Source organism: Acomys russatus, chromosome 7, assembly GCF_903995435.1.
Source record: "Acomys russatus chromosome 7, mAcoRus1.1, whole genome shotgun sequence".
NCBI classification, from domain to species: Eukaryota; Metazoa; Chordata; class Mammalia; order Rodentia; family Muridae; genus Acomys; species Acomys russatus.
In genome coordinates this window covers 17,087,358-17,110,888 of record NC_067143.1, presented here as the reverse complement: position 1 = coordinate 17,110,888, position 23,531 = coordinate 17,087,358, and the positions used below count along the sequence as shown (strand labels likewise).

Sequence of the window (23,531 nt, the reverse complement as noted above, 5' to 3'; positions counted from 1 at the left end):
CTCAGGAGTTGCCCCTCAGAGGCGACACATTGAGCTGAAACACTCATGCATTGACAGAGGCCTTTTCAGGATCTATGATGACAACTAGTATCTGAGGACATTGACTGACTTGTACATATTCGAGATGAGGTCAGGATATGATGGCACCTGAGACAATAGAGGATTTCAGGGCCTGGCATGCACTCTTTGGTTTTGATGAGAGATGGATACTAGCACACATTGTCTCCTTCACCATAGATTTTTAGTAAACTGCCAGTGTTACAAGACTAAAACTTGCCTAAAATTTTCTACATTGTTTTCCATCTGAAAAGACAATTCCATAGACTTTAAATATATGCATGTATTATAGTTCCTGACTAACACACATGCTGAGGAAGAAATCAAAGATGCTTAGGACCTGATATATCACTTTTTGACCATGCATGCACCTTTCTTCTACTCCAAGAATAACATACCTTCCTATATGTGTTTAATTGGAAAGGAGAGACAGTAAGGCTCATGCCAGATTAATGGATATTTCTCTACTGATAGGTGTGGTGCCCAAAGAAAAAAGAATATTGTGAGTCCAGTCCACTAGAGCACAGAGAGCACCCATTAGAGATTCTGGCCCTCCTTCTTGCGTTCTTGTGGAAGCCTATGATGCCAGCAATGTGTTTGCCAAACCTATTAAGTAGCCTTGCAAGTGACAGTTTTGTTCTCTTAATTTCAAGTGACTGGCCTTATAAATGTACCATTCTAATCCAGAGTTAAGAAAACGTCATTCACTTTATATATGGGAGGGAAATTGTCTTTGTCCTTTGGGCTGGAACCTTTCTGGATATTAAGGGACAGCTGTTCATGCTGTGTAACATACCAGTGGAACTATATATATAGGTTTCCATGTTCTCATCGCTGACAAGGTAGCATTACAATGTCATGCAGAACAAGTTTCAAGTAAGCTCCTGTTCCTGTAGTGGAAGATTTTCCTGTGGATTCACAATCATTGAAGTGTATTACTCTGCTTCTACAGAGAATGTGTTATGATTGGCATACATATATCCTTCACACACTACTTGCAGGACACAAGCAGAAACACGACATCACTTCCCAAAGAGTTTTTCTTCTTATTTACCACTTGGAAATAATTTCACAGGAAAAATTACAAAAGCAAAAACTACATTGCAGCCATTATACAGAGGATAGAGGGAATGGCTTAGACCATCTTAACCCAAAGCCCATGGGAAGAGGAACCACTCAACAAATGTAACCACTATGAATAGGCCAGAAACATCAAGTTCAACCACAACACACCCACATATGCTGATTCACCTGGCCATGTAGTTAGGATGTGCTTATTTCACATGATTATACTCTTTGATTTATGCCTTCAACAGAGTTTGATGGCTTGCATGGCCAATAGACTGCATTATCCAAGGTAAGACATGAAGTGATACATACTGCAAAGAATTGATACCATGATACCTTAATCACAACATTTTTACAGCAAGTACTTAGAAAGTTTCTTCTTTTCATGAAAACTAACTTGAGTCACAGGAGCTGATTCCAGAGCTACTCAACATCTTTGGTAGGAAATCCACAATTGGAGACCTGGTAACAGACTTCCTTGAAGTGCAAAGGGCAACTTTAATTTCAACCCTACGTGCGGATGCATAGCTGGCCATGGCAAAAATCAAATTACAAAGGCTGGACATTCTAGAAACACATAGAGTCAATTCCATGGGCAGTGTGTGATTTTACATTGGATTTCCACAAAAGGATCGACCAAGACTGCATATAACCGATTCCTCCCCAGTACAACATGGCTTTTTACATTTTTTAGTAATGTGAATTAGATTATACTATGAGAGTGATATTTGTTTTGTAGCTCCCTGCCTGTTTACTGGCCTCCTTTATTCTCTCTGAAGTTAGCCACCCTGTGGCTTTTAGCACCATCAAAAAGCAATAACTGTCTGGTTTAGAGAAATCAGTCATAGTATCACAATTAACTACAACAGTTGTGAAACTGGAGGAGTGTACAAGAACTCCCTTGGGATGTCTAGGGAAAAGGGAAGGTTTCAGCAACTTCCAGTTAGAGAGGGTTTCAGGGGGCCAGGTTGCCGAGATGAGCTTCCTTTCCTGAAAGACTTCCTTGAATTGTTGTTGCAGGCCAGAGCTTCTGAGAGCTGCTTCTTCACTGACACAACAGGTAAGCTTTGGATTTTCTTCCCTTGACTAATTTTATTTGGAATGAATACAGGAGGAAATCTAAAGAGTTATTTCCCTAATGAATAGCTCTAGCAATAAGAATTTCAGGAAAACATTCTCTAGGCCATTTTTCATTGATTTATAGTACACCTTTCAATTTCAAACTTGCCATGCCTCCCGTATTGAATAGTGCTTTCTCAGAGAGTAATGGATAACACAAGCTAGAGTCAAGAAAAACCCATAATACCATTCCCTGGGGACTTAGGAAATTTAAAATTGACTAGTGAGGTGAAGGTAATTGAGAAATGAATTTCAGTTAAGCTTGTTATCTGCAGCTTTCCTTTTGAAACAATACAATGCCTTCAACCATATTTCATTGCCAGGTTTGTTATCTTACTATCGCTGAAACTCATAGACAAACTAGTGGATGTTTCTCTACTGATAGGCGTGGTGCCCAAAGGAAGATGATAGTATATTGGGAATCCAGTCCACTAGAGTACAGAAAGCACCCATTAGAGATTTCGGCTCTCCTTTCTTGTGGATGCTCAGGATGCTTACAATGTGTTTGCCCCACCCCTTAAATAACTTTGCAGATGACAGTTTTCTTCTCTTCATTTCAAGTGACAGACTGTATAAATATACCATTCTAAACAAGAGTTAAGAAAACACCATTAATTAATATACCAAACAAACTAGCATATGAATGCACTACATCAGATTGCCCATCATAGACAAAACAATAGGGAAATCTTCTGTTGACATTGCAATGTACTTTGAGGACCTCTAAAATAGATCACTTGTCAATATATACAAAGAAATACAGCACTATAAGATAAGACATAGAGACAGCTACAGACTCAGACTCATAATCAAGATGGCCCTTCCTTTTCAAAGTCGTGCAAGATTTCTGATATTCTGGAAAATGTTGACCTGGCCAGCCTTTGTGACTTACATCTTGACATGAGTAAGGGAACACTAATGGAGAACATACAAAGGAAAAAAGCTTCAAAAATAAGGGAACTGAACAGTGATATGCAGAGCTTTGAAATACATAGGGGTATATCTATTGTACAGGAGCAACAGGGAGAACAATCTAATAAGACCATCTCAATGAAGAGTCTGGAATCAAATCTGAAAATTAAGATGCCTATTTAAAAAGGCTCCTAGAAAGGACACAGTGCATTTTTAATCCTTGTGATCCCTATTTATCTTGAGAAATTATTTTTAACTATTGAGACCCAAAGCATAGTACACTTTCAACCTGCTTGTAATTTATTTAGAATCAGCAATTCTCTCCCCATATATTTTTTGAATATGGTTTCTATGATGAGAACAGAAATGAAAGACACATATTTCATGTTCCTGTTTTTTGCATAGTACTTTTGATAGACTGAGATCCAAGACTGCTGCACAAATTTGACCTCTCCTTTCAAAGCCCAGGACCTGGCTGTCTGAGGCTTGGCTCACAGCTGAAACACTCATGTGTTGACAAAGGCCTTTTCTGGATCTATGATGACAACAAGTATCTGAGGACGTTGACTGACTTGTACGGATGTGAGCTGAGGTCCAGATATGAGGTACCCTTGAGACAAATGAGGTTTTCAGAGCCTGGCAGGTACTCTTTGGTTTTGATGTGAGATGGACACTTGTGCACGTTGTCTCCTTGTCCCTAGAGTTTTATCCAACTGGCAGTGTTACAAGACCCAAAATTGCCTAATGTGCTCTCCATTTTTTCCATCTGAAAAACACTTCCTAGACTTTAAGTGTATACATGTGTATTTGTTCCTGAATAACACACATGCCAAACAGTAATCCACAGATTTTTAGACTTGATACATTCTTCTGACCAAGCATGCACCTCTCTTCTACTTCAAGAAAACTGCCCTTCCCTGTATGTAATTATTTGGCAGGGAGAGATAGTAAGGATCATGCCATTTTTAACCCAATTGTTGGAGGATCATGTCTTTCTTCTTCTTTTACTCAAATTTGTGTCAAAGGTGAATTCCTCAGAATACGTCCTGTATCTTCCAAATAACGTATTTCCATCCTTAGGGATGGAAATCTTCTGGACATTAAGGGACAGCTGACCAGGAAGTGTACCATACCCGTGGAAATACAGGTTACTATTTTGCTCATCACTGACAAGGTAACATTGCAATAGGTGCAGCACATGTTTCTCTTAAGCTCCTGTCCCTGTAGTGGAAACTCTTGATTGTATCACTCTGATTCTACATAGTATGTGTTACATTTGGCATATAGATAGCCTTCCCACACTAATTGCTGGACACAAGCAGAAGGCCAACATCTATTCTGAAATATTTTTTATTTTTACTTACCACCTGTGAAACAATAACACAGGAAAAAATTACAAAAGCCAGAAAAACATTGCAGCTGCAACACAGGGTATAGAGAGAATGGCTAAGACCATCTTAACCCAAAGCCCAAAGGAAGAAGTACCACACAACAATTAGAACCCCTACGATTAGGCCAGAAACATCACAGTTCAATCGCAACTGACACACATATCCTGATTCAACCTGGCATGTGGGTAGGAAATGTTTGTTTCACTTGAATATACTCTTTGATATATGCCCTCTTCAACAGATCCTGACGACTTGCATGTCCATTAGACTGCATTTTCCAAGATAAGATTTGAAGGAAAAAATACCCCTAAGAATTGACATTTTAATCACAACTTAAAAGTTAGTGCTTAGAAAATTTCTTCTTTTCATAAAAATGAACTTGAGTCACAGCAGCCAATGCCAAAGTTCCTCACCATCATTGGTATGCAATCCACATTTCAAGTCCTGGGAACATACATCCCTGAAGTGCAAAGGGCAACATTAATTTCAACCCTATTCTCATATGCACATCAGGCCATGGCAGAAGTAAAATATCTAGGGCTGAACTCATTCTAGAAACACATAGAAGCAATTCCATGGGCCATGTGTTGTTTTACATGAGATTTCCAGAGAGATAAACATAGACTGGATGTAACACAATCCTCCTCAGTACTCCATGGCTGTGAACATTTTTGTAGTACTCTAAGTTAGATTATACTATGATAATTATATTTTTTTTACCTACCTGCCTGTTTACAGGCTTCCCTTATGCTCTCTAAGGTCAGCCATCCTATGACTTTTAGCACCATCCAGAATGTTATAACTCTCTGGTTTAGAGCAATCTGTCATAATATCAGAATTACCCACAACCGTTGCTAAGCCTGAGAAGTGTAAATGAACTCCCTTGGGATGTCTAGGGAAGAGGGAAGGCCTCAGCAACTTCCAGCTTGAGAGTATTTCAGGTGGAGAGGTTGCAGAGATGCACTTTCTTTCCCGAATGACTTCTTTGAAATGCTGTTTCAGGCCAGAGCTTTTGAGAGCTGCTTCTTCACTGGCACAACAGGTAAGCTCTGGATCCCTTTGACTTGACTTGTTTCCTTTGAGTAAAGACAGAAGACTTCCAAAGGGTTATTTACCTAATGAGTAGCTCTAGTAATGAAAATTTTATGGAGACACTCTTTAGGCCATATCTCATTGATTCCTGGTGTGCCATTCATGTTAGCAATTGTGATGCCTCTTGCATTGCAGGTGTGCTCTCCCAGCGAGTCATGTCTGGTAAAGCTATGATCAAGGAAAACCATTAATACCATTAACTGTAGAGTAAGGAAATTTAAAATTCACTAGTGGTGTGAAGGTATTTGAGAAATTGATTTCAGTTGATCCTGCTCTTTGAAGCTTTCCATTTGAAACAAAACATATGCCTTTCAACCGTATTTCATTTCCAGGCTCTTTAGCATACTATCACTCAAACTCATAGCCAGATTAACAGGTATTTTCTACTGATAGGTGTGGTACCAAAAGGTAGATGATATAATATTGGGAGTCTACTCCACTAGAGCACAGAGAGCACCAATTACAGAATCAGGCCATCCTTCTTCTGTTCTTCGGGATGCTCAGGATGCACCCAAAATCTCTTCCCATTCTTTTAAGTAACTTTGATGATGACAGTTTTGTTCACTTAATTTCAAGCGAAAGATCCTTAAAATGTACCATTCTAAATCAGAGTTACGATAACACCATTAATTAATACACCAAACAAACTAGCATATTCAGCCACATCACTAGATTGCTCATAGTATACCAAACAATAAGGAAAAGTTCTGTGGACATTGGACTGCACTTTAAAAACCTCTAAAAATGGATCACATGTCAATCTATACAAAGAAATACAACACTATATGATAACATGGAGATACTACTATAGACTCAGACTCAGAATCACAATGGCCCTTCCTTCTCAAACACCTGCAAGATTCCTGGTGTTATGGGAAATAGTTGACCTAGCAAGCCCTGTTACTTACATCCTAACATGAGTAAGGAAGCATTAGTGGACAACATAGACATGGAACAGGCTTGTAAAAATTGAACTGAACAATAATATGCAGAGCTTTGAAATAGATAGGGCTATATCTGTTGTACAGGAACAACAGGGAGAACAATCTAATGAGGTAATCTCTATGAAGAGACTGTAATCAAATCTAAAAATTCAGATGCCTATAAAAAGCTATTAGAAAGGACACATTGAATTTTGAACCCCTGTGAGCACTATTAACCTTGAGAAACTTTTTTAACAATTGAGACCCAAAGCGTAGTACACTTTCAAACTGCTTGTAATTTATGAAGATTCAGCAATTTTTCCACATAAATTTTTTTGAAAATTTTCTCTATTGTGAGAACAGAAGTGAAAGACACTTATTTCAAGTTCCTGGTTTTTCTATAGCACTGTTGATAGACTGAGATCCATGACTCCTGCACAAATCTGACCTCCCCTTTCAAAGCCCAGGAGTTAACTCTTGGAGGCTTGGCTCACAGATGAAACACTCATGTGTTGACAGAGGCCTTTTCTGGATCTATGATGACAACAAGTATCTGAGAACATTCACTGACTTGTACAGATGTGAGCTGAAGTCCAGATACGAGGTCTCCTTGAGACAAATGAGGTTTTCAGAGCGTGGCAGGCACTCTTTGGTTTTGATGGGAGATGGACACTTGTGCACACTGTCTCCTTGACTGTAGAGTTTTACCAATCTGGCAGTGTTGCAAGACCCAAACTTGCCTATGGTTTTCTCCATTGTTTTCCATCTGAAAAGCCAATTCCATTGCTTTAAGTGTATACCTGTATATTTTTTCCAGACTAACACATATGCTCAAGAGGAAATCCACAGATGTTTAGGGCATGATACATTCCTTCCAGACCATACATGCATCTCTCTTCTACCCAAAAAGGCCACTCTTTCTGATATGTATTTAATTGGAGGGCGATAGAAAGGCTCATGCCATTTTTAAATATATCCTGAAGACCATGTCTTTCCCCTTCTTCTACCCAAATTTGTGTCAATGTTGGGGACCCCAGTATATGTCCTGCATCATTCAATTTACATATGGGAGGGAAGTTATCTTTGTCCTTAGGGCTGGAAACTTTCTGGACATTAAGGGACACCTGTTCAGGTAGCATTCCATACAAGTGAAACTACAGGTTTCTAGTGTGCTTGTTACTGTCAACGTAGCATTGCAATGTGGTGCAGAACTTAATCTCCTCTCCCTCTAGTGGAAGCTCTTCCTGTGAATTCACTACTATTAAAGTGTATCACACTGCTTCTACAGAGTATGTGTTATGTTTGGCATATAGATAGCATTCACAAACTACTTACTGGACACAAGCAGAAGCCCAACATCACTTCCAAAATATTTTTAGTTCTTATTCACCACCTGGGAAAACAGTCTTACAGAAAAAATTACAAAAGCAAATACAACATTGCAGCCATTACACAGGATATAGAGAAAATGGCTTAGACCATCTTAAACCAAAGGCAAAGCTGAAAAGGTCCACAGAACAAGTATAACTCCCAGGAATAGGCCGGAAACATCAACGTTCAAGCAAAAATGATCTGTATATCATGATTAAACCTGGCATGTAGGTAGGAAGTGTTGACTTCACTTGATTGTACTCTTTGATATATGCCCTCTTAAAGAGAGTTTGAGGCCATGCGTTTCCAATAGACTGCATTTTCCAAAGAAAGATTTGAAGGAAAACATACTCCAAATATCTTTACCCATGAAATATTAATCACAAAATCCTTATCAGTAAGAGCTTAGAAATTTTTTCTTTTCATAAAAATTAATTTGATTCACAGGAGCTGGTGACAAAGCTCTTCCCCATCATTGGTAGGAAATCCACTATTCAAGAACTGGTAACAAAACTGGACTGCAAAGAGAACCATTAATTTTTACCCCATTTTCAGATGCATATTTGTCCATGGCAGAAGCAGAATGTCAAATGCTGAACTCATTCTAGGAACACATAAAGGCAATTCCATGTGAAGTATGTGAACTTACATCTGATTTCCAAAGAGAACCATCTAGACTGGATGCAACCCATTCTACTCCGTTTCAACATGCCTTTGAACATTTTCTTAGTATTACAAATTGGATTATACTATGAGATTGATATTTGTTTTATAGCTGCCTGCCTGTTTACAGGCTACCCTATGCTCCTGAAGTCAGCCACCCTGAGTCTTTTAGCACCATTAAAAATGCTGTAACTGTCTGGCTCAGGGCAAGCTGTCAGGAATATCAGAATTCCTGGCAATATTCATTAACCCTGAGGAGAGTAAACGAACTCATTTGGGATGTCTAGGGAAGAGGGATGGATTCAGAGACTTCCAGCTTGAGAGGATTTCTGCTGGCCAGGTTGCTGAGATGCACTTCCTTTCATGAAAATCTTCATTAAAATGTTGTTGCAGGTCAGAGCCTTTTATAGCTACTTCTTCCCTGGCACAACAGGTAAGCTCTGGATGTGTTTTAATTGAATTGTTTTCTTTGAGTGAAGAAAGGGGGAATTTCTAGAAAGTTATTTACCTACTGAGTAGCTCTAGCAATAAGAATGTCACAAAGACATTCTCTTGGCCATTTCCCATTGATTCACAATAAACCATTGATTTGTAACAATGCCATGCCTCTTGCCTTGCAAGTATGCTCTCACAGGTAGTTACAGCTGACACAAGCTAGGGTCAATGGAAACCAGTAATACATTAAGTGTAGACTTAGGAAATATAAAATTCACTAGTGGGGTGAAAGTATTTGAGAAATGAATTTCAGTTCAGCCTGTTATCTGAAGCTTTTTATTAAAAAAAAAAATGTGGCGTTCTACCATATACCATACCCAGGCTCTTTATCTTACTATTGCTCAAACTCATAGCCTATTAACTGATATTTCTCTACAGATGAGTGTGGTACCCAAAGGAAAATGATAGAATATTGGGAGTCTAGTCCACTAGAGCACAGAGTGCACCCATTAGAGATTGAGGCCATCCTTCTTCTGTACTTGTGGAATCTCAGAATGGACCAAATGTGTTTTCCTCTCTTTTTAAGTAGCTTTGCAGAAGATGGATTTGTTCTCTTAAATTCAAGAGAAATATCCTAAAAATTTAACATTCTAAACCACAGTTAAGAAAACACCATTGATTAATATAAAAAAAATACTAACATGTTGAGCCACAACACTAGATTGCCCGTGTTATACAAAGCAGTAAGAAAAGGTATGAAGACACTGCACTGCCTTTAAATAACCTTTGAAATGTAACACTTGTCAAAATATACAAAGAAATACAATACTATATTAAAGCACATTGAGACTACTATAAACTCAGCCTCATAATCACAATGGTTCTTCCTTCTCAAAGACCTGCAAAATCACTGGTGATAAGGAAAATAGTTGACCTTGCCAGCCCTGTGTCTTACATCCTGACATGAATAGGGAAACACAAATGGAGAATATAGACATGGGACATGCTTCAAAAATAATTGAATTAAACAATGGTATGCAGAGCTTTGAAAAAGATAGGGGTATATCTATTGTACAGGAGAAAAGGGAGATGAATCTAATAAAACTGATTAGATGAAGGCACTGAAATCAAATCTGAACGTTAAGATGCTTATGAAAAGTCTTGGAGAAAGGTCTCATTGCATTTTGAATCCTTGAATTTTTGACCTATTGACCTTGAGAATGTTTTAGTGACTGAGACTCAAAGCATAGTATGCATCCAAATTGATTTGATTTTTTGAAGGGTCAGCAATTTTCCCCATACATTTTTAGAAAAATTTCTCTATTATGAAAATAAAAGTAAAAGTAAATTCACTTATTTCAAGTTCCTGGCTTTTCCATTGCACTGTTGATAGACTGAGATCCTTTACTCCTGCACAAATCTGATCTCTCCTTTCAAATCCCAGGAGTTAGCTTTCTGAGGTTTGGCTCACAGCTGAAAAGCTCATGTGTTGACAGAGGCCTTTTCTGGATCCATGATGACAACAAGTATCTGAGGACGTTGACTGGCTTGTACAGATGCGAGCTGAGGTCCAGATATGAAGTCCCCTTGAGACAAATGAGGTTTTCAGAGCCTGGCAGGCACTCTTTGGTTTTGACAGGAGATGAACACGTGTGTACATTGTCTCCTTGACCCTAGATTTTTACCAAAATGGCATTATTACAGGACCCCAAATTTTCTAATATTTTCTCCATTTTTTCCCATCTGAAAAGACAATCCCATAGACTTTTTGTGTATAATGTACTTTAGTGACTGACTACCACATGTACCAAAGAGGGAATCTACAGGTGTTTAGGACCCGAATCATACCTTCCCAACCATACATATATCTCTCTTAAATTCCACTAATACCACCCTTCCTATATATATTTAATTGGCATGGAGAGATAGTAAGACTCATGCCATTTTAAAGTTATTCTTGGAGGACCATGACTCTCTCTTTCTTTTATCCAAATTTATGTCAATGATGAGGTTCCGAGAATAGGTCCAGCATCATTCAATTTATATATAGGAAGGAAGTTGTCTTTACCCTTAGGGCTTTAATCTTTCTGGACTCTAAGGAACACCAGTTCAGGCAGCATACCATACCAGTAGAAATTCACATTCTATTGTGCTCATTGCTGCCAAGGTAGCTTTGCAATGTTGTGCAAAACAAGTTTCACTTAAGCTAATGTGCCAGTAGTCGAAGCTCTCATTTTGATTTTTTATAACTGAAGCACATTACTCTGCTTCTACAGAGTATGTGTTATTTTTAGCAAATATATAGTGTTCACACACTACTTGCAGGACACAAACAGAAGGCCAAATTCACTTCCAAACTACATTTGGTTCTTACTCACCACCTTGGAAAACAATACCAAAGGAATAATTACAAAAAAAAAAAAGACAATATTACAGCCATAACCCTGACTATAGAGGGGATGGCAAAGGCCATATTAAAACAAAACCCAAGAGCAGAAAGGCTATACAATAAATATAAGCCCTACAAATATGCCAGAAACATCATAGTTTAAGCAAAAATGACCCACATATCATGATTCACCCTGGCATGAGAGTAGGAAGTGTTTAATTCACTAGGATATACTGTTTGATATATGCCCTTTTAAACAGAGTTTGAGCCATGTATGTCGAATAGACTGCATTTTCAAAGGTAAGATTTGGAGGAAAATGTAGTCCAAAGAATTGGACCTATGATATCTTGTGTAAAAAATCTTTACAGTAAGTGCTTAGAAACTTTCTTTTTTTCAAAAAATTTATATGAGTCTCAAGAGTGATGCCAAAGCTCTTCACCATTACTGTTAGTAAATCCACTATTCAAGACCTGGTAACATACCTGGAGTACAAAAGAGACCATTAAATTCTACCCCATTCTGAAATGCATATCTGGCTATTGAACAAGTACAATGTAAACGGTTGACCTCATTCTACAAAAAAAGAAGGCAACACCATGGGCAGTATGTGATTTTACATCCGATTTAGAGTCAGATCAACCTAACTGGATGTAACAATCCATCCGCTGTGAAATGTGCTTTTAAACAATACTTTAGTATCATGAATTATATTATGCTATGAGAGTGATATTTGTTTGTAGACTGGATTGACCAATAATGCACCTCCTGTGAATGTCTACCCCTGGGCTTGGAGATGCTGCCCAACACAAACCTCATGTCTTGTCTTTGCTGTTGTCTTGCAGTCTTCTGGCATATCATCTTAGACCACACAGCTGAATCACAGCCCAGGAGTAAGTGACAATCTCTTGTATTTGACTCCTGAAAAATGCAGTGTGCCTCCAGTAATTAACAGCAAAACAAGTCTGAAATGATGGATGTTGAAATTAAAAGAACCTACACATTGATGCTGACTAGAACTGGTTAGAAACAGAAGCCTCCATTTCCTGGGCAATATATCAAACTATGCTAGCTCACAGGAATTACATTTTAATGAAATCCTAGCAGTAGGGTCTGGAGAGAGGGAGGTATTGAGAGGGAGAACTTGCATGATCACGTTGCCTCATTGCTTGCAGTGAGATTATGGAAAAATGTGTATCCGTTCAGTAGTGGTTTTCAAATGAGGCCAACTTTGAAAGGGATACAAAGATATTTATGTGCTCAAAATTACCATAGTCTCAATTTTTTCAGCATAGCAATGATTTATGTAAGATATATCCAGCATTGGTTAGGAGAGCAATTTGCACTTGGAAGATCATTGCCAAGGAAATTGGACCAACGGATAGGTACAAGATTCAGGCGTTTTTCTGAGGCACTGAATAACTTTGAGAGTGCTTCTATCATCTCTACTTTTAGGTCATTCTGCAATCCTACAAGAAGCACAGGTGTGCATGTGAATACAGGATAATGCAGACATAAGCTTACTAGCACAAATCCTGTGAGACACAATGAACATCCCAGCCCAAGAGTCAGAAACCTGTGAGGATATTTCAGTGAAGGGCCATGGAAATATTGAAACTATGTCAAAAGCCTCCTCATACTTGATGTTCCTAAGAGGACTATGATCCAGAAGACTGAAGAATACCTGAATAAGGATACAGCACAGTTATTAAGAAAGACACTTAGACCCTTTGGGAAAAGAGATGTTCACCTGAGATTTTTCTAATGCATATTGGATACCACAGCAGACCTGTGTCCATTATACATGGTTGAATGAGGTGACTTGCACCAAGTCATCTGAGGATCTCACGAAAAACACATTCCGTAGCATTTCCCTGTGGTAGTCAGATATGTCCTCTCTCTAAATGGAAAGGGAAAGCAATGAGCACCAGAAGAGTTCAAGTGGAATTCTACCTTCCATGGCAATTGCAAATTGGTATCCACCACTTAAGTTCAATGACTGGTCTCAGGTAGAGAAAGAAACTATCACAGATATGCACCCATCGGCAGGAGGCCAGAAAGAAATTACTCAAATTCCAATAATTTTAAATATTTTTAGTACGGTACGGATGAGCACGTGTACTACCACCATTCTCTTTAATGACACCCACAAGGTTCTCCATCAAACAGGTCAGTACAACATGATGACAAGAAGTATCAGGCGTGATTCTCCTTGGACAAGTGTCTCCAATCAGGATTCTAAGGGACAGTTGTTGGGTCTGCTAAGTGTCAGTGTTACAGGATTATGAAAATAGCATGCGTAGCAACAATCAGTGGAGGCCTGGGTCAATGATGAAAACATTATGTCATGAAGAGATATGATGACATAAAAATTATACTCAATGGGAATACGCTGAGGCCCAGAAAAAAGAACGGGAGCATCATGGCCCACTTCTCCTTGATGCACTCTCAAGAGAAAGTTATAATGGGCCTAAGGTCCCCAAGGCCTCTTATTCAAAGGAGAGAAGCTTGGCACACCTGGTGCACATCTGCCTTTCAACTTTGAATGGCCACCAAAATGTACCTCTGGTGAATTTCTACCTCTGGACTTGGAAATAATGCCCAACAAACTCCTCATGTCCTTGTCTTTCCTATTGTCTTGCAGTCTTCTGGCAAACCATATAAGTCCTCACAGCTGAATCACAGCCCCGAGGTAAGTGTCAATCTCTTACATTTGACTTTCTAATTTGCAGTGTGCCTCTATTAATTGGCAAAAAGGCGAGTTTGAAATGATGAATGATGAAATAAAATGGACCCACACTTTGATGAAGACTACTATGGGATTGTGACAGAAGCCTTGCTTTCCTGGAAAGAAATTCAAATTATTCTGGCTCACAGAAATTGCATTTTACTGATACCTTTGCAGCTTTGTCTGGAGAGAGGGAGCTATAGAGAGGAACACAAGGCATAATCCCGTTTCCTACATGCTTAAAGTGGAATTATGGGAAAAGTGTATCCATTTAGTAGTGATTTCCAGGTGAGCCACCTTTGATTGGATACCTAGATATTTAGGTGCTCAAAATGACCTTAGTCTCAATTTCTACAGCATAGCAATGTTTGACATAAGATATGGCCAGCATTTGGCTAAGTGAGCACTTCACACTGGGAATATCACTCTCAGGGAAATTGGACCTCTGTATAGGTTCAAGATTCAGGTGTTCTTCTGATGCACTGAAAAGCCTTGAATGTGTTCTATCATCTTGACATTGAGGTCATTCTGTGATCCTACAGGAATCACAAGCACGCTTGGGGTCATTAGATATGTTAGACAAATCTTGCATTCAAAAATCCCATAAGACAAAATGAAAATCCCTGCATCAGAGTCAGAAACAGTTGAGAACATTGCAGTGCAGGACCTTGGCAAGACATTGAAGCTATGACAAAGGCCTCCATGATATTTGATGTACCTATGTGGACTCTGACCAGGAAGTCTGAGGAAAACGTGGATAAGAAACCACAAGAGTTCTGAAGAAGGTTATTTAGACCCTTTGCAAAAAGGGATGTTCACTTGAGGTTTATCTAATGCATAAAGGATACCACAAGAGTACTGTGTCCCTTCTAACGGTTGCCATTAATTGACTTTCACCAAGTCATATGAGGTCCCATTCCCCACAATTTCCCTATTGTAGTCAGATATGTCTTCTCTCTGAATGTAATAAGAAAGCAATGAGCACCAGAAGAGTACAACTGGAATTCGAACTTCCATGGCAATGGAAAATTTGTATCAACCACTTCATATCTATGCTTGGCCTCTAGTAGAGACAGCACCTATCACTGATATGCACCCACGGGCAGGAGACCAGAAAGATCTTTCTGAAATTCCAATGAACTTCAATAATTTTAGGAAGGAATGGGCATGCACGTTTCCTAATAACATTCTTTTTCATTCCACTCACAAGGTTCTCTATCACGGTCGGCAGCACAGCATGATGACTAGAAGTATTGGGCTTGATTCTCCTTGGATGAGTGTCTCCAACCAGGATTCTAAGGGACTGTTGTTGGGTCTGGTAAGTGTCAGTGTTAGAGGATTATAAAACTGGATGCATAGCAACAATCGGTGGAGGCCTGGGTCAATGATGAAAACCTAATGTCATGAAGAAAAGTAATGACATAAAAATCATACTCAATGGGAATACGTTGAGGCCCAGAAAAGAAAGAGGGCATCATGTCCCACTTCTTGATGCACTCTCAAGAGAGGGTTATAGTGGTCCTAATGTCCCCAAGGCCTCTTATTCAAAGGAGAGTACCTTGGCACTTCTGGTGCACGTCTAGCTTTGAACTTTGAATGGCCACCAAAATGCACCTCTGTTGAACTTCTACCCACGGCCTTGGTGACACTGCCCAACACACTCCTCATGTCTTTGTCTTTGCTGTTATCTTGCAGTCTTCTGGCAAACCATCTTAGGCCTCACAGTTGAATCACAGCAACGAGGTAAGTGTCAATCTCTTGCATTTGACTTTCTAAAATGTAGTGTGCCTCCATTAATTGGCAACAAGGCGAGTCTGAAATGATGAATGTTGAAATAATATGGAGCCACACATTGAAGAAGACTAGAAAGAGTTTGTGACAGAAGCCTTGCTTTACTGGGCAGAATATCAAATTTTGCTTGATCACAGCAAATACATTTTACTGAGATCTTAGCAGCTATGTCTGAATAGAGAGAGAGATTGAGAGGGACACTAGGCATGATCCATTTTATTCATTGCTTAAAGTGGGATGGTGGGAAAAGGTATATCCATTCAGTAGTGGTCTCCAGGTGAGCCACCTTTGCATGGAATACCTATATATTTAGGTGCTAAAAATGACCTTAGTATCAATTTCTACAGCATAGCGATGTATGACTTAAGATATGGCCAACATTTGGCTAGGTGAGCATTTTGCATTGGGAAGATCGTTCTCATGGAAATTGGAACTCTGTATAGGTTCAAGATTCAGGTGTTCTTCTGATGCACTGAAAAGCCTTGAGGGTGTTTCTATCATCTCGAATATGCGGTCATTCTGCTATCATACAGGAGGCACAAGCCTACTTGGGGTCATTGGGTATGTCAGACAATTCTTGCTTTCAACAATCCGGTGTGACAAAATGAACATCGCTGCAGGAGAGTCAGAAACAATTGAGAACATTGCAGTGCAGGACCTTGGCAAGACATTGAAGCTATGGCAAAGGCCTCCATGACACTTGATGTACCTATGTGGACTCTGACCAGGAAGTCTGAGGAAAACATGGATTAGAACCCACCAGATTTCTAAAAAAAGGTTATTTAGACCCTTTGCAAAAAGGGATGTGCTCTTGAGGTTTTTCTAATGCACATAGAATATCAAAAGAGTACAGTGTCCCTTCTACACGGTTGCCATTACTTGAACTTCACCAAGTCGTATGAGGTCCCATTAACCAGGATTTCCCTATGGTAGTCAGATATGTCTTCTCTCTGAATGGAGTGGGAAAGCAATGAGCACCTGAAGAGTTCAACTGGAATTCTTCGTTCCATGGCAATGGCAAATTTGTATCACTTAATGTCTATTCTTGGCCTTTAGTAGAGACAGCAACTATCACTTATATGTACCCACTGGCAGGAGGCCAGAAGGATCTTTCTGAAATTCCAATGAACTTCAATAATTTTAGGAAGGAATGGGCATGCATGTGTCCTACCAACATTCTATTTCATTCCACCCACATGGTTCTCCATCACGGTTGCCAGCCAGCACAGTATGATGACAAGAAGTATCGGGCTTATTCTCCTTGGATAAGTGTCCCCAATCAAGATTATAGGGGACAGTTGTTAGGTCTGGTAATGTCAGTTTTTACAGGATTATAAAAATTGGATGTATAGCAACAATCGGTGGAGGCCTGGGTCAATGATGAAAACCTAATGTCATGAAGAGAGGTGATGACATAAATATCATACTCAATGGGAATACGGTGAGGCCCTAAAAGAGAAGGGGGCATCATGGCCCACTTCTTGATGCACTCTCAAGATAGCATAATAGTGGTTAAGTTCCCCAAGGCCTCTTATTCAAAGAGAGAACGTTGGCTCTTCTGGTGCACATCTGGCTTTGAACCTTGAATGGCCACCAAAATGCACCTCTGTTGTACTTCTTCCCCTGCGCTTGATGATACTGGGCAACACATTCCTCATGTCCTTGTCTTTGCTGTTGTCTTGCAGTCTTATGGCAAACCATCTTAGACTTCACAGCTGAATCACAGCTCCGAGGTAAGTGTCAACCTCTTGCATTTGACTTTCTAAAATATAGTGTGCCTCCATTAATTGGCAACAAGGTGAGTCTGAAATGATGAATGTTGAAATAAGAAAGACGCACACATTGATGAAGACTAGAACAGGTTTGTGACAGAAGCCTTGCTTTCCTGGGCAGAATATGAAATTATGCTGGCTCACAAGAATGACATTTTAATGAGATCTTAGCAGCTGTGTCTAGAGAGAGGGAGATATTGAGAGGGACACTAGGCATGATCCCTTTTCCCCAATGCTTAAAGTGGGATTATGGGAAAAAGTGTACATATACAGTAGTAATTTTCAGGTAAGCCACTTTTGAATGGAAACCTAGATATTTAGGTGCTGAAAATGACCTTACTATCAATTTCTACAGCGAAGCGGTGTTGGACTAAGATATGGCCAGCATTTCCCTAGGTGAGCAATTCGAAATGGGAATATCATTCTCAGGGAAATTGGACCTCTGTATAGGTTCAAGATTCAGGTGTTCTTCTGATGCACTGAAAAGCCTTGAGGGTGTTTCTATCATCTTGACTTTGCCATCATTCTGTAATCATAAAGGAAGCACAAGCCTGCTTGGGTCATTGGGTATGTCAGACAATTCTTGCATTCAACAATGCGGTGTGACAAAATGAACATCGCTGCAGGAGAGTCAGAAACAATTGAGAACATTGGAGTGCAGGACCTTGGCAAGACATTGAATCTATGGCAAACGCCTCCATGACACTTGATGTACCTAAGTGGACTCTGACCGGGAAGTCTGAGGAAAACATGGATTAGAACCCACCAGATTTCTAAAGAAGGTTATTTAGACCCTTTGCAAACAGGGATGTGCTCTTGAAGTTTTTCTGATGCATACAGAATACCAAAAGAGTACAGTGTCCCTTCTACACGGTTGCCATTACTTGAATTTCACCAAGTCATATGAGGTCGCATTCACCAGGATTTCCCTATGGTAATCAGATATGTCTTCTCTCTGAATGGAAAGGGAAAGCAGTGAGTACTAGAAGAGTTCAACCGGAATTCTTCCTTTCATGGAAATGGCAAATTTGTATCAACCTCTTCATGCCTATGCTTGGGCTCTAGTAGAGAAAGCAACTATCACTGATATGCACCCACGGGCAAGACCCAGAAAGATCTTTCTGAAATTCCAATGAACTTCAATAATTTTAGCAAGGCATGGGCATGCATGTGTCCTACCAACATTCTCTTTCATTTCATCCACAAAGGTCTCCATCACAGTCGGCAGCACAGCATGATGACAAGAAGTATTGGGCTTGATTCTCCTTGGATAAGTGTCTCCAATCAGGATTCTAAGGGACTGTTGTTGGGTCTGGTAAGTGTCAGTGTTACAGGATTATAAAAATAGAATGCAAAGCAACAGTCGGTGGAGGCCTGGGTCAATGATGAAAACCTAATGTCATGAAGAGAGTTGATGACATAAAAATCATACTCAATGGGAATACGCTGAGGCCCAGAAAAGAGAACGGTGGCTTCATGTCCCACTTCCTGATGCACTCTCAAGAGAGGGTTATAGTGGTCCTAATGTCCCCAAGGCCTCTTATTCAGAGGAGAGGACATTGGAACTTCTGGTGCACATCTGGCTTTGAACCTTGAATGGCCACCAAAATGCACCTCTGTTGTACTTCTAACCCTGGCTTTGGTGATACTGCCCAACACACTCCTCATGACTTTGTCTTTGCTGTTGTCTTGCAGTCTTCTGGCAAACCATCTTAGACCTCACAGCTGAATCACAGCTTCGAGGTAAGAGTCAATCTCTTGCATTTGACTTTTTAAATGTACTGTGCCTCCATTAATTGGCAACAAGGTGATCTGAAATGATGAATGTTGAAGTACTATGGACCCAGAAATTGAAGAAGACTAGAACGTGTTTGTGAAAGAATCCTTGCTTCCTGGGCAGAATATCAAATTATGCTGGGTCACACAATTTACATTTTATTGAGATTATAGCAGCTGTGTCTGGAGAGAGGGAGATATTGATATGGACACGAGACATGATCCATTTTCCTCATTGCTTATAGTGGGATTATGAAAAAAAGTGTATCCATTCAGTAGTGGTCTCCAGTCGAGCCACCTTTGCATGGAATACCTATATATTTAGGTGCTAAAAATGACCTTAGTGTCAATTTCTACAGCATAGTGATGTGTAACTTTAGATATGGCCATCATTTGGCTAGGCGAGCAATTGGAACTGGGAAGATCGTTCTCAGGGAAATTGGACCTCTGTATAGGTTCAAGATCAGGTGTTCTTCTGATGCACTGAAAAGCCTTGAGGGTGTTTCTATCATCTCGACTTTGCCATCATTCTGTAATTATAAAAAAAGCACAAGCCTGCTTGGGGTCATTGGATATGTCAGACAATTCTTGCATTCAACAATCCGGTATGACAAAATGAACATCGCTGCAGGAGAGTCAGAAACAGTTGAGAACATTGCAGTGCAGGACCTTGGCAAGACATTGAAGCTATGACAAAGGCCTCCATGATACTTGATGTGCCTATGTGGACTCTGACCAGGAAGTCTGAGGAAAACGTGGATAGGAACCCACCAGAATTCTGAAGAAGGTTATTTAGACCCTTTGCAGAAAGGGATGTTCTCCTGAGGTTTTTCTAATGCACATAGGATACCAGAAGAGTATCGTGACCTTTCTACACGGTCGCCATTAGTTGACCTTCACCAAGTCATATGAGGTCCCATTCCCACCGAATTCCCTATTGTATTCAGATATATCTTTTCGTTTAATGGAAAGGAAAAGCAATGAGGACCAGAATAGTTTAACTGGAGACCTAACTTCCATGACAATGGAAAATTTGTATCAACAACTTAATGTCTCTGCTTGGCCTCTAATAGAGACAGCAACTATCAATGATATACACCCACAGGCAGGAGGCCAGAAAGATCTATCTGAAATTCCAATGAACTTCAATAACTTTAGCAAGGAATGGGCATGCATGTGTCCTACCAACATTCTCTTTCATTCCAACCACAAGGTTCTCCATCACAGTCGGCAGCACAGCGTGATGACAAGAAGTATTGGGCTAGAGTCTCCTTGGATAAGTGTCTCCAATCAGGATTCTAAGGGACTGTTGTTGGGTCTGGTAAGTGTCAGTGTTACAGGATTATAAAAATAGGATGCAAAGCAACAGTCTGTGAAGGCCTGGGTCAATGATGAAAACCTAATGTCATGAAGAGAGTTGATGACATAAAAATCATACTCAATGGGAATACGCTGAGGCCCAGAAAAGAGAACGGTGGCTTCATGTCCCACTTCCTGATGCACTCTCAAGAAAGGGTTATAGTGGTCCTAATGTCCCCAAGGCTTCTTATTCAGAAGAGTGAACCTTGGCACTTCTGGTGCCCATCTGGCTTTGAACTTTGAATGGCCACCAAAATGGACCTCTGCTGTACTTTTAACCCTGGCCTTGGTGAAACTGCCCAACACACTCCTCATGACTTTGTCTTTGCTGTTGTCTTTCAGTCTTCTGGCAAACCATCTTAGACCTCACAGCTGAATCACAGCTTCGAGATAAGAGTCAATCTCTTGCATTTGACTTTTTAAATGTACTCTGCCTCCATTAATTGGCAAGAAGGTGAGTCTGAAATGATGAATGTTGACAATATACCGACCCAGAAATTGATGAAGGCTAGAACGTGTTTGTGAGAGAATCCTTGCTTCCAGGGCAGAATATCAAATTATGATGGGTCACAGGAATTACATTTTACTGAGATTTTAGCAGCTGTGTCTGAAGAGAGGGAGATATTGATATGCACACAAGGCATGATCCATTCTCCTCATTGCTTAATGTGGGATTATGAAAAAAAGTGTATCCATTCAGTAGTGGTCTCCAGGCAAGCCACCTTTGCATGGAATACCTATATATTTAGGTGCTAAAAATGACCTTAGTGTCAATTTCTACAGCATAGTGATGTGTAATTTGAGATATGGCCATCATTGGGCTAGGTGAGCATTTGGAACTGGGAAGATTGTTCTTAGGGAAATTGGACCTCTGTATAGGTTCAAGATTCAGGTGTTCCTCTGATGCATTGAAAAGGCTTGAGGGTGTTTCTATCATCTCGACATTGCCGTCATTCTGTAATCATAAAGGAAGCACAAGCCTGCTTGGGGTCATTGGGTATGTCAGACAATTCTTGCATTCAACAATCTGGTGTGACAAAATGAACATCGCTGCAGGAGAGTCAGAAACAGTTGAGAACATTGCAGTGCAAGACCTTGGCAAGACATTGAAGCTATGACAAAGGCCTCCATGATACTTGAGGAACCTATGTAAACTCTAACCGGAAAGTCTGAGGAAAACGTGGATAAGAACCCACCAGAGTTCTGAAGAAAATTATTTAGACCCTTTGCAGAAAGGGATGCTCTCTTGAGGTTTTTCTAATGCACATAGGATACAAAAAGGGTATTGTGACCTTTCTACACGGTCGCTATTAGTTGACTTTCACCAAGTCATATGAGGTCCCATTCCCACCGAATTCCCTATTGTAGTCAGATTGTCTTTTCTTTTAATGTAAAGGGAAAGCATTGAGCACCAAAAGAGTTTAACTGGAGACCTAACTTCCATGGCAATGAAAAATTTGTATCAAGCACTTAATGTCTCTGCTTGGCCTCTAGTAGAGACAGCAACTATCACTGATATGCACCCATGTGCAGGACGCCAGAAAGATCTTTCTGAAATTCCAATGAACTTCAATGATTTTAACAAGGAATGGGCATGCATGTGTCCTACCATCATTCTCTTTCATTCCACCCACAAGGTTCTCCATCACAGTCGGCAGCACAGCATGATGACAAGAAGTATTGGGCTTGATTCTCCTTGGATAAGTGTCTCCAATCAGGATTCTAAGGGACTTTGTTAGGTCTGGTAAGTGTCAGTGTTACAGGATTATAAAAATAGGATGCAAAGCAACAGTCGGTGAAGGCCTGGGTCAATGATGAAAACCTAATGTCATAAAGAGAGGTGATGACATAAAAATCATACTCAATGGGAATACGCTGAGGCCCAGAAAAGAGAACGGGGGCTTCATGTCCCACTTCCTGATGCACTCTCAAGAGAGGGTTATAGTGGTCCTAATGTCCCCAAGGCTTCTTATTCAGAGGAGAGAACCTTGGAACTTCTGGTGCACGTCTGGCTTTGAACCTTGAATGGCCACCAAAATGCACCTCTGTTGTATTTCTAACCCTGGCCTTGGTGATACTGCCAAGCACAGTCCTCATGTTATTTTCTTTGCTGTTGTCTTGCAGTCTTCTGGCAAACCATCTTAGACCTCACAGCTGAATCACAACTTCGAGGTAAGAATCAATCTCTTGCATTTGACTTTTTTAATGTACTGTGCCTCCATTAATTGGCAACAAGGCATGTCTGAAATGATGAATGTTGAAATAATATGGACCCAGAAATTGATGAAGACTAGAACGAGTTTGTGACAGAATCCTTGTTTTCCTGGGCAGAATATCAAATTATGCTGGGTCACAGGAATTACATTTTACTGAGATCTTAGCAGCTGTGTCTGGAGAGAGGGAATTATTGAGATGGACACTAGGCATGATCCATTTTCCTCATTGCGTAAAATGGGATTAAGGGAAAAAGTGTATCCATTCAGTAGTGGTTTCCAGGCGAGCCACCTTTGCATGGAATACCTATATATTTAGGTGCTAAAAATGACCTTAGTATCAATTTCTAGAGCATAGCAATGTTTGACTTTAGATATGGCCATCATTTGGCTAGGTGAGCATTTGGCACTGGGAAGATTGTTCTCAGGGAAATTGGACCTCTGTATAGGTTCAAGATTCAGGTGTTCCTCCTT

At 40.0% G+C, this 23,531-nt stretch overlaps 1 long non-coding RNA gene and 9 other non-coding genes across 15 annotated transcripts in view; all 10 read left to right on the top strand.

Moving 5' to 3' along the window:
* Positions 1-1,366: 1,366 nt before the first annotated feature.
* Positions 1,367-23,531, top strand: part of LOC127191522 (uncharacterized) — an 81,209-nt gene continuing 59,044 nt past the window's right edge. For all 6 annotated transcript variants that reach the window (XR_007830910.1, XR_007830911.1, XR_007830912.1 and 3 more), the window contains exon 1: positions 1,367-1,414. This is a non-coding gene — a long non-coding RNA (uncharacterized LOC127191522). The remainder of the gene's footprint in view (positions 1,415-23,531) is intronic.
* On the top strand, positions 3,688-3,752 carry LOC127192547 (small nucleolar RNA SNORD109A). The gene has a single exon (XR_007831015.1). It is a non-coding gene; the product is annotated as a small nucleolar RNA SNORD109A (small nucleolar RNA).
* Positions 7,093-7,157, top strand: LOC127192555 (small nucleolar RNA SNORD109A). Its single transcript, XR_007831022.1, has one exon. It is a non-coding gene; the product is annotated as a small nucleolar RNA SNORD109A (small nucleolar RNA).
* Positions 10,539-10,603, top strand: LOC127192550 (small nucleolar RNA SNORD109A). Its single transcript, XR_007831018.1, has one exon. It is a non-coding gene; the product is annotated as a small nucleolar RNA SNORD109A (small nucleolar RNA).
* On the top strand, positions 13,741-13,819 carry LOC127192459 (small nucleolar RNA SNORD115). Its single transcript, XR_007830948.1, has one exon. It is a non-coding gene; the product is annotated as a small nucleolar RNA SNORD115 (small nucleolar RNA).
* Positions 15,525-15,603, top strand: LOC127192463 (small nucleolar RNA SNORD115). Its single transcript, XR_007830951.1, has one exon. It is a non-coding gene; the product is annotated as a small nucleolar RNA SNORD115 (small nucleolar RNA).
* LOC127192461 (small nucleolar RNA SNORD115) lies at positions 17,309-17,387 on the top strand. Its single transcript, XR_007830949.1, has one exon. It is a non-coding gene; the product is annotated as a small nucleolar RNA SNORD115 (small nucleolar RNA).
* On the top strand, positions 19,086-19,164 carry LOC127192596 (small nucleolar RNA SNORD115). The gene has a single exon (XR_007831057.1). It is a non-coding gene; the product is annotated as a small nucleolar RNA SNORD115 (small nucleolar RNA).
* LOC127192595 (small nucleolar RNA SNORD115) lies at positions 20,868-20,946 on the top strand. Its single transcript, XR_007831056.1, has one exon. It is a non-coding gene; the product is annotated as a small nucleolar RNA SNORD115 (small nucleolar RNA).
* On the top strand, positions 22,650-22,728 carry LOC127192456 (small nucleolar RNA SNORD115). Its single transcript, XR_007830945.1, has one exon. It is a non-coding gene; the product is annotated as a small nucleolar RNA SNORD115 (small nucleolar RNA).